This window comes from Myxocyprinus asiaticus, chromosome 33 (assembly GCF_019703515.2).
Source record: "Myxocyprinus asiaticus isolate MX2 ecotype Aquarium Trade chromosome 33, UBuf_Myxa_2, whole genome shotgun sequence".
NCBI classification, from domain to species: domain Eukaryota; kingdom Metazoa; phylum Chordata; class Actinopteri; order Cypriniformes; family Catostomidae; genus Myxocyprinus; species Myxocyprinus asiaticus.
This window is the reverse complement of record NC_059376.1, coordinates 24824267-24836451: the sequence shown is the minus strand read 5'-3', so window position 1 is coordinate 24836451 and position 12185 is coordinate 24824267.

Sequence of the window (12185 nt, the reverse complement as noted above, 5' to 3'; positions counted from 1 at the left end):
GAGATTATGTCAGTTGTTGTTTTTTTGTTTAGTTTTTTTGCTCGTTTTACTACAGCCTGGATCAGTGATTTGTCCACACTGCTGTTGCTGATTAACCTTCTTTTACAAACTGCTGGACGAATGATGGCTACAAAACCAGGTGCCTCTGAGCAGCCGATAGACTTGTGATGTTTCATAAGTTAATATGATTGTGCAACAAAGCTGATTTTTATTTTGTCACCCTCAGTGTCCAAGCATAAAATCTGCAACATCTCTTTAAGTCTCTTTCGTGGATTTTCATCCTTGCAATCAACAGTTTAAGCCTTGAAATGCAATTACTAACTCTTATCTTTTATCTTAAGGAGAGTGTACACGTTTAACAATGTATTGTAGTTTCACTTTGAAAATGGTGAGAAATCCAGGCCCAATGGTTTTTCTTATCAGGTCGTCTTATCAGGTCTTTTTTATAACTACCTCGAAAATATGTATTTTAAGAGACGAAAAACTGGAAAGGTTAAAACTGATGTTTGTTTTTTTCCCCTTTGTAGTCATGCTGCAGCATTGATGAACATCTATATACAAATACAAAGTCGTCTTCTAGCCATTGGGAGAAGTAGAGACAAAATTGACAACTACTACATTGCCACGGATAGAAAGCTTATCCCTTGTCAAGCGGTTGGTTCTCTGGGTGCTTTTGATGAACTTTCCAATGTTCACTTTGTTTTTAACCTGTCCTATGATGACGCTGTAGTCAACTTCTACATTTCTCCATACAACTGTCTACAAGATAGATGTTGGCAAAACAAGAGTCATTGAATTTGAAACTCCCTTGTTTAAAAAAAATAAATCATTCATTTGATTGAGAAAGATGACCAGGTTTTTCTTTTAACAATCTGTGTTGATACCGTAGGAATGGATGAGCACTTACAAGCTTTTATAATAGAAGATAAAACTGTACCTTATTCTGTGTTTGTACTAGAGGACTTGCATTATTACAGACCATTTGATAAGCAGTATTCAAACAATACTGATGACAGAAATGCTTATATTGTGCCTTCTTGTCACTTGTTTTAAAAGTGAATCAAATCTCAGGTGTCAAGCATGTTCTTTAATAAATAAGTTTGCTTGAACAACTTTTGTTTTAATTGTGATTTTTAATCTTCTCTTTTAGAACAATGAGCCAATTGTTAAATTAATCTTTGAATACACCAGAGTGTACAGGATACTACTTTGATCACAAAATGGAGTTACGTTGAATCCTCTAGGTTGTTTTGATGTTATCGTGTAACTCTGCAAAGTGTTGCATTATATCCTGGCAGTGACAGTTAACTCTCTTCAGTGAATCTATCAACACCGGTTAGAGTATTGTAATGTCAACTCAGTACACTGGTGTTTAAATTATCTGGAGTTAAAATAGATCTTGAAAGTGTTAAAGTTTCTTAAAGTAGAAAAAAATAACTCTTTGTGGTGTGGACCAGAGTTGTTTTTCAACTCGATACAGTGTAATTCTAGCTCTGTTATAGTGTTAAATAAGTAACACTTTCAAGAATGTTATTTTAATTCAGAAAATATTGGGACAAAATGTATACTTGTTTAGAGTTGAATTAACCCTGGTCATTTTGTGTGTAGCATCACCAAATGGAATAATATATATATATATATATATATTTTCAATCATAGATTCCAGAAAACTCTCCGTCCCACTCCAAAAAATGTCAGTGTTGCTGTGCTGGGCTGGCCACTCAAACAAATGGAGGCATGTTTTAATAGCACACCAGAACCACTTTTGCGTGAAATCAACCAACAAATGGCTTCTTTATGTGCATATTAACCTGAAAGAATTTTAACATTGAAAATAATTATACACATAAGCTTTTATAAAAGTATGTTAAAAGTTCAAAGAAAAGCTGATAAACTGAAAGCACACACACTGTGATAATTAGTTGTCTAGGACTGTCTTGGACAGTGTGAATTAACAGGTTACTGAACTGCTAACTGTGACAGCTGATGAATCAATAAGCCAATCCTCTCCCTTTCTCTCCATCTACACAGATCCACTCCACTCTTTACCCATCAGACAGGCAGTTAATCAATGTGATTATCCTTGAGAGTGATCGGAGAGAGAGAGAGAGAGAGAGAGATAGAGAGAATATACATGCACACATACACACACTGACATGTCTAAGTAACATTTGAGTTACATGTATATCTAAAATCATGTTTACAAGCATATTGTTTGTCTTGTGACTATACTTTTCAAACAGTGAACATTTACAGACTGGCCCCATTCACTTCCATTGTAAGTATTTCACTGTAACCCAGATAAGGTGGCGCAAGTGGAATTAAGTGGAACTACCTTTTTGTGGTAATCAACATTATGCCATCAAATTCTGTTGATTGATCTTAACCTGTATTGAACCTGGAATATTCCTTTAAAGGTAAACATCTTGGCAATGCCACTATCTTTAAAGATACCCCATCATTCCCCCTGTAAAGTAGGATGACGGACACACGAGGTGCTGATGGGAGATTTCAGAGTCTGTGTTTTGCCTCTGCTCAGAAAACATCCACAGTACGCTCTGACCACACACTGCGTGATGAGAACATGCTGTCTGGCTGCATCTGCTGTCCTGCCATTTTAAAAAATTTATGTCTCATCCTAGCAAAACATTCTGGATAATTCTGAAGAATTTCATCTACGTGTCACTCCTCTGTTCTCTGACCAAGCTCCCAGTGAAGGCAAGATTATCAATAATCTCATATTTTCACACAGATTACACATTACAGGCAGCAGCCTTGAGGTGAGGTATAGACTTGGATCCCATCAGTGTGGGGCATTAGTCTGTATCCCTCCATATTGTGAAATTGATCTTGTCTCTAAAAGCCAGGATTGCTCACTGACACAGGATTTCATTTAAACACACTCATGTCATCAAAACACCTTGAATGTGACAGAGGATGGGTGCAGGAAGACATGCACCATGCAACCCTTTTACCACATCATATTTCTTTTAAAATAGTACAAAAAGTGTATGAAAATGGTTCTTTCTTCAGTTTTAATTGCATGGATGTAAAATATGTAATAAGACATAATTGTAAGCAACATACTTTCAAAGAAAAAAAAAAAAAATCTCTTGAATTCAAAATATGACATAAAGTAATAGTTCTTCCCAAAAAAAATGAAAATTCTGCCATTGTTTACTTATATTGTTTCAAACCTGTATACTGTTGCATTTTTCAGTGGAACACAAAAGGAAAAGCTTAATCTTTGAAGAATCTTAACTCTTTTCCAAGTTCCAATAGTTCATAGTTACCATTCGATCAAGCTCCAAAAAAGAAAAAGAAAAAAGAAAAACAACCCCATAAAAGTAGCCCATACAACTTTTGAGCTAAATTAAATGTGTTCTGAAGCCATACAATAGCTTTTCATGTGGAACACACCAAAATTTAAGATATTATTCACTTCAGAAGACCCCGAATAAAGTGCAATATAATATATAAAGTACATTAGGACTACTGTTACGGCTGTTTAATGGTGTTTTTAGTTTTTCAGAGCTTTAAAACTGTGGTCATTTTGAGCTATCATTGTAAAAATGAAGATTTATTTTTAAACATTATACAGAAAAAAAAATAAAAAAATAAATAAATAAAAAATCACAAAGGGCCATTTAGACCAAATGTACAAATAACGTTTTTGGTGTGAACGGCCCCTAAGTGTTTGGAACCACATAAGGGTGAATACTGTAATGTCAGAACTATTCATTTAATTTTAAATAATATACTACACTTTATCTTAGTAGAGCACAGGGGGAAGGTGAAAACACAGTTGAACTCACTTTGACCTATCCTTTCACCCATGGTCAGACAGTGCTGATCCTGAATGAATCACCCATGATGAGTGAAGTACTGATCTGAGAGTGTTTGCACAGAATTGACAATTAATCTCTCCTATTAATAGTGTGGTGATCGATCGCCTCAGATGTTTAGAAACTGACTTAACACAAATGAGTGAGAGTGGGGTGGTCAAGAGCACAAACTATCTGATCCTGTCTAATGATATCACATTGCACTCAGCATGAACCCACCAAAATAAACTCTTGCCCCATGCCTAGTGCCCTCATTTTCACAGCAGATCTTTTCATTCTCAAACAAGTAGATTTGAGCCTGCTAATACAGTATATTTTTTCTGTCCCCTTTTAAAAAGTTTGTCTTCTCTTTTTTTTATTTGATTTTTTTATGTAAATGCTAAAATGGAAATGCAGCTACTGAGATTACAGATCTCTTGTTGTACTTCAGTCTTTTTCTTCCTAAGCCGATCAGAGAAGAGTGCATTCCTTTTTAAGACATGGTTTAAGGATAATTCTTTGGAACTTTTAGTTTAAATTGGGCAGGAATGATCTGGAACAGCGTTCTGGCATATTCAATGCTAGCAATAGCGTTCTCAAACTTAGCATGTATTGACAACCATCAAACTGAACACGGGCCATGGTCAATCCCCCCCCTCTATTTACAGAGACTAGCACTGGCACAGAGACATTTGCCTTCAAAACAGCACCAATTCTCCTACTTACACCTGGACACAGTTTTTCTTGGTTGTTGGCAGATAGGATTTTCCAAGCTTCTTGGAGAATTTGCCACAGTTCTTTGATTTATTTAGGCTGTCTCAATTACTTCTGTCTTTTCGTGTAATCCCAGACTGACCCGATATTCAGTGGGGGGCTCTGTGAGGTCCATGCCATCTGTTGCAGGGCTCCCTGTTCTTCTATTCTATTTGCAAAAGGAATGTTTGGGAGTATCAAATGTATATTTCCTACTGACACACTAAAGGAGCAGATATAAATAACCATCTTAAGACAAATGCTTTTGTAAAACATCTTATGTGCCTAAGACTTTTGCACAGTACTGTATATATATAAAAAACAGTAACATTAAGAATTTGCTTACTTCTGTTCAGTGGCGGACCATGGTAGAGGTGAAAATATTTTCCTTGAAAGTCACTGTTCTCTAGTGCAGCATGGTGTGCCATGCCTCGCTCTCAGACACCCGCTTTAGATTGCACCCATCAGGGTTTAAATGTGAATCATCAGCCAAAATCCTTAACCAACACACTGCTACCTTACAAAGCTGCTTTTTGTAAATTCTTTATACAAAAACATCAAAATTGAATTCAGTTGAACTTGAGTTGTATCTCTGTCTGTGTGGCGTGTTTCTGTTTAAACCACAGCAAATAAATCAATGTTGGGTTCAATATCCCCTTAATTCATTAAAGATTGTGCAAGAGAAATGCCAAAACAGGGGTGAATAATCTTTAAACACAGTCAAATAAACACTCATTCTCAGGGGGGTCCACACTCAATAACTTTTAAACACACAACCACAAACCCACACACCAAAACATGTATACTTGTCATTGTTAACACTATGCCCTACAATTCGAGGTAATTAAGTTCATTATAATTATTACGCCCTAACCCTAACTCTACACAGTTCAGACAGCTTTTGGCATGTTTAAATATTAACTAAAATATTTAATGTTATTTAATAGTGAGGACTGCCCCCATAAGTCAGTTTTAAGAGGTTTTATATGAAGGTAAATTAGTACCTAAAAGATTTGCATGTGTGGAGTAAGATTTGTAAAAGTGTAAATGAAGTTACAAGCATCCACGTTTAGGCACAAAAGCAGTGCAAAAAGTGCAAGCATAAAAAAAAAGGAAGTCCGAAGAATACAGATAAAATTTTGTGTTAATATGAAGTTACAGATTCATAACACATGAATTACATGTATGCAAAGCATTAAAATTGCAAGTTCTTTTCTTACGCTTGAAATTTGATTTACACTTTCACAAATCTTACACTGTGCATGCAAATCATTTAGGCACTATTTTATCTTTATAGTTGTATTATATTTGTTAGGATATTTTCAGAGATTTGACCTTCAAGTATACCAAAGCAAGTATGCACACTTTTGCCAACCCATGCACAAACTGTACACATGATACCTTAAACTTCTTTAGTGGTGTTCTGCCATGATCTCTGTGTAGACAGTGTATGTGAAGCAAATTAAATTTCATTTGTAAATTCATGCTTGAGGGCACAGTCTGTGCCAGCTTTACACAGCAGTTACTCACTGAGACAAGCAGCCCACAATTACAGTGACATAAATACACATACAGGCTGTCCTGACTCTTATTGTGGTTTGTTCATGCATTGTGTTTTGCAAAGTGTCTAACCCTAACCCTTACCCTAACACTTGAGACATTGTGGTGCGCATGTGAATGTCTGAATGAGCTGGTTTAAGGCTAGTGGACTATAGTGTGCTGTTTTTAAAGGACAAGTTCACCCAAAATTTTAAAGGATGTACTAGTCTTTTCCATGCAGTTAGAAGGAAATGTTCCTGAAGATTAAGCTTCAAAAAACATAGTAAAAGAATCATAAAAAGGGGACATTCAACTTGCGTGCTTTATCAAAAGTCTTCTTAAGCAATATTTAACAATGGGACTCAGAGAAAGGGAGCTGAAGATCCAAATGCAGCATTTATTTTATATATATATATATATATATATATATATATATATATATATATATATATATATATATATAACAAAAAACAATAACTAAACAACACTCGCCAATGAAACAGCCACGTATGGACAAAACCAGACAAGGAAAACAGGAAACAAGACGGCTTAACTACACATAAAACTACACATAAAACTAACTGACTAACCAAACACACCTGGGCAACATAATGACAGGAAACAGAAGCAGGAAATACAAGACTTTAAAATAAGAGTTCACAAACAACACTATCAAAATAATAGTTCACACTAAAGGATACCATAAATACTACATCACAAATATAATAGCTTTGTATGTGGAACAGACTGAAATGTAAGTTATTATTCAAGTCAAATTTTGACATTGGCAATAGCTAAATTAATCAGACTGATCCAGTTTTCAAGTACAATTCAATGACTCAGTGATATCATAAGACTTCAGAAGACTTGGAATATACAGTAGTGCTGTGGACCACTCATATGAACCACTTTTATGATTTTACAGTGTTTTTGTGTTCTTTATAAAGGAAAAGCTCTAGTTCCCATTAATTTTTATTACATAGAAAAGAGTGGCCAGCACATTCTTTAAAAAAAAAAAAAAAAAAAAAAAAAAAAAAAATCCTTGTGTTCTGCATAATAAATGTTTTTTTTTTTTAAATATATATATATATATATATTTTATGTAAATGCTAAGCTGGAAATTTAAAAAGTTTTATTAATTCAATTTTGTTAAAGATTACACAATTAAATTGTTTGGGAATTTGTTATGAAATTAAAATGCAGAAATCTTAAAAATAGGTTCAAATATGTATTTATTTTTTGAGTATAAAAAGTTAAGCATTTTAAAAAATAAAAGATCATAAAAATTATTAATTATTATTATAATATTCATTAAAAAACAAAAATGGATACAATGCCTAAACTTAAGACTGAAATTATCTACAAAAGTGGTCTGAGCTGAAAAAGAAGAGGAAGAATAACAAGAAGAGGAATTTCAATGCAGTGCTGCATTGCAAGCATGGTAACTGTACACCCATGAAGGGAACTAACTAATGGGTCAAGACAATTCTGAGCCATCCAAGACTCTCTCTGTGCACTGATATGCATTCATGAACCCTATGTTAAAATATTCATTACTAATGCAGTCTCATGGTTGTCTGGATGCCATACACTTAAACAGCATCCAATGTCATGTCAAATACATGCTTGAAAAAGCTACAATTGTGTCTTTCACACTTGTGTTTTGACAATCAGCATGTTCACTGTGTTTCATGCAGACATTCATCTTTCTGCTTAAACATTTAATGTGATGCTGGTTGAAAACTGGTTGCCAGGGACAAGTCAATTACACAGTTTAGCGATCATTCTACAAAAAATATTTGACCACAGAATGCCACGATTGACCAATCAGAATGAATTATATTAATAGAGTCGTGTAATATAATTCCTTTCAATCTACCCATCTCTTTGCATTATATACAGTACTGTGCAAAAGTTTTAGGCACTTAAGATGTTTCCAGTGTTGGAGAGTAGCTAACTACATGTAGCACTACTAACTTAACTACATTTTTCATTAGCTTGACAGTAGCTCAGCTGCTTTTAAAACAGAGTAGCTTTTCCAGGAGCAAACTACTTTTTCCAACAAGTAGCGGTGTAGCATGACCAAACGCTACATCATGTTGGTCAGATTATAACTAATAGCCTTCCTTATTGCGTAGAAGCCAAACTTTTACCGGCAAAACGTCCGGCGATCTGGCAGCATATTTTTGTCTGCTGATCAGAATCAGGCAGCGTTGTCATCTGCTTTTGTAATGGCAGATCACAATCAAAAATAGTGAATTTACGCCATCTACTGAGAGCTTATTACAGCTCACTTGGATAAGAAGAGATTGTCTGATGGTTATGTAAAGTGTGCAACCACAGTTTGTTTACCTTTATAAGAAGTACATGGGCAGGTAAATCTGAGAATGATAAAAGAACACCATTATATTCTTCTATGAAACAAAGAATGTTTCAGACACTGTTCTTAATAGATCACACAACAGCACATTTACCTTTACTATTTTAAATAAAGTAATTCAAAAAGTTATTATTGCCTTTTGAGGGATTTTGTTTCAGTTCTAAATATGTTTATTTAGTTTCTCATCATCCTCTGTATGTGACTTGTAAAGCTGGCACTGAATGTCAATGGCAAAAAAGTCAGAAAATACAATGAGCATGAACCCAAGTGAGGGGAATAACAAAGGAGAGTTTGTCATAAAAATTTGATCTTTAGGGAAATAGGCTACACCTGGCCACAGTGTGTGGCCACACTGTGTTATTAATATTATTGGTTTGATACTAATATATATATATAATATTATAATATATAATATTGCCTCATTAAGTAGCTTCAGTGTAGCTAGCTATTTTTTTATAGTAACTTGTAGTGTAGCTAACTACTTTTTCAAAAGAGTAGCTTGACTGTAGCTTAACTACTTAAAATTATGAGTAGCTTGTCAAACTACAGTTTCAAAGTAGCTTCCCCAACACTGGATGTTTCACAAAAACATTTGTCTTAAGATGGTTATTTATATCTTCAGCTTTAGTGTGTCAATAGGAAAAAAAAATTTAGACTCCAAAACATTACTTTTGCAAATAGAAAAGATTAGAATAGAAGAACAGGGCGCTCTGTAAGAGATGGCATTGCCCCCACAGAGCCCCCCACTGAACATCAAGTCAGTCTGGGATTACATGAAGAGACAGAAGCAACTGAGACGGCCTAAATAGATAGAAGAACTGTGGTGAATTCTCCAAGAAGCTCAGTATATCCTATCTGCCAACAACCAAGAAAAACTGTGTCCAGGTGTACCTAGGAGAATTGGGGCTGTTATAAAAGCAAAGGTGGCCACACCAAATATTGATTTAGCTTTTTTATGTTTACTGGACTTTGTATGATGTTAATTGATAAATGAAAACAATTTATGCCATTATTTTTGAAGACATCCTCACTATGCAACATTTTTCACAAGTGCCTAAAACTTTTGCACAGTACTGTACTTTTGCATCCTTACACCTCTTTTCATATTCTCGTTATAACATATAACATATGGCACTTATGCACAGCATATGGTGAATGTTGATTGTGTCACACACACACACACACACACACACACAAATATTTATGTTCTACAGTGTGATGTATATTTTCGCACATAACATTTCTCTAATGCCTGAGCACTGATTTACAGATATCACACATTTGATTTGGCTTTTTTTTTTTTTTGGCTTGTGCTTATTCCTTCACATTTCAGGTTGTCTAACTCAATTACTATTCATATTAACTGCACAGTTTTAACACACTTAGCAAAGCAATCTAATTAGCTATAAATACATAGCCTTAATAGTTTTGGTTTGCAAATAAACAACAACTAATATATATTTATTATATGCTTGTCGTCTTTTTAGACAGGAATGGTTCTTGTTTTCTGGCAATGTTATATTAGAGACTGAAACTAGCAATGGCACCTGTTGGGGTGGGATAACACCATATTCCTCATTAAAACATACTTACAGCAAAAGAGGAGGCGTGACCTGTCCAGATGTTCACAAGAGGTCAATGAGGGAAGAGTTGCTTCTCACTCACCTGCATCTCCACCCACCATCCACACATCATTAACCACTCACACCTTCATGTCTTATTAACCACACATGCACATCAAACCACAACAAAACTCAGTACTCTTCACAGCTGAGCTCAGTTGGTCAGCATGTTCTTTGGTGTTAGAAAATGAGCAAAAGAAGAGAGGTTTATGATGACATTTACTGCACTCAGTCTGTTCATGGTGGCATTTTCATCGCTTTCTTCTGTTAATGCCACTAATACTAATGTAACAGCATCCAGGCCAATTCTCAGTTTGTAACCTGTCTTTGTAACTAGTTCATTAAGAACCTGTCCATTGCTACAGAAACAAGGTAAAAACATTTTGTCTCTTTAACAAACCATGGGCATGTTTATAGTTTTGATTTATAATTTTGATTTTGAATTTCCCTTCATTTGTTTTAATTCATTTTTATTTATTTATTTATTTATTTTTATCTTTGTACTGTTTCATTTTTATTGAGATGATTTGTTTTACTTTCTCTGAAATGTTGAATTTTATGTTTTTATACTTCCAACTGTGAAGCACTTTGAGCTGCATTTTATGTATGAAAGGTGCTTTACAAATAAAATGTATTATTATTATTATTGTGCAAGAGACATGTGCAATGTTTTCACACAGATATCATTATCACTTATCAATAAATTCACACTTTTTTCTGGATTAAGGACAACATTTGGAACTAACTGGTGGCCTTAAAAATATGGAATGTGTTGAGCTGATATTTTATTTAATTTTTTTAGATTTTAGATACATTCACCAGGGAATAAAAACGGTTCAAGGAACGAAAACATAAACCAAAAACAAACTAAATTTTTTGCAGAACACAACGACAAAGATCTGTAAATAAAATTATACTTAACTGTTCATTAACTATGCTTGTTGTGATTTCTATGCTGATAAAATCCACCACACACACAAAAAAATAAAAAAAATAAAAATAAAAATAAAAATAATAATATTAACAGCTTATTTTTGCTCATTTTGGTGAGGCAAGTAGCTTATTTTGGGCTTGTTTTTCCAGACCAGGTTGCTCGTTTCTCTAGCGAGATCTGGCAGCACTGCAATTGGTATTTCACCGACCCCTTAGTGCAGAGTACTGTCATTTTAAAAAAAAAACGTTATTAACCGTTCTTTTATTTGAATGTACAGTTTTTGACATTCAGAGACTGAAGCTATGAATGAATGAAAATCCAAACATATGCTCATTAAAAAGTCACAGAACATAAAAATGAACTGTAAGTGGTTACTGGATCATTTAATTGTGCTTTGCTAGATGTTATACAAATACTGTAAAAGAAAGAGTGTAAAAGAAAGAGTATTAAGGCTATTCAGACTGAACTTATTATTGCACTGAAAAAGCTGTATGCAGCACAAATTGAACAGAAAGCAGGTGTCCCGAGACGTGTTTTTAAAAGGCAAATTTCTTTTTAACTTGACATGGAGTCAATGGACAAAGACATTCATCTAGTGCAGAGTTTTCCAACCTTTTTTGCCTTAAGTACCCCCACAACACCATCAGTAAGGCTCAAGTACCCCTTCATTGAAAAAAAAAACCTATGATGTGTACCAACGGCAATTTTGATTTGATTCCCATTGAGTTGGGTATATTTCAGTAATAATGCCTATTTTGTTTACAAATTAAATAAATTCTCTCTCAGCTAATGCTGGTAATTAGAAAGACCTTTTAACTTGGTACATTATGAAATATTTATATAACACATTTTATTTTATCAATAGTTTTTATAATTTTGGTTATGTTTTAGCTTTAAAAATAAATACAAATAATACAGGTATTCTATCAATAAATATGATGTCTTGAAATGGCATATATAGGCTATACATATACATACTTGTGCAACCCCACATCCTCCTGTGTGCACATTGTGTTTTGTCTTTGCTATACGCTATGCATAATTTAATTTAATTTAAACAAACTGATCTCTGTTCAGAACACTCTGGGCTGTCAGTAAAGGGTTAAACTTTTGACACACCAAGTAATGTGAAA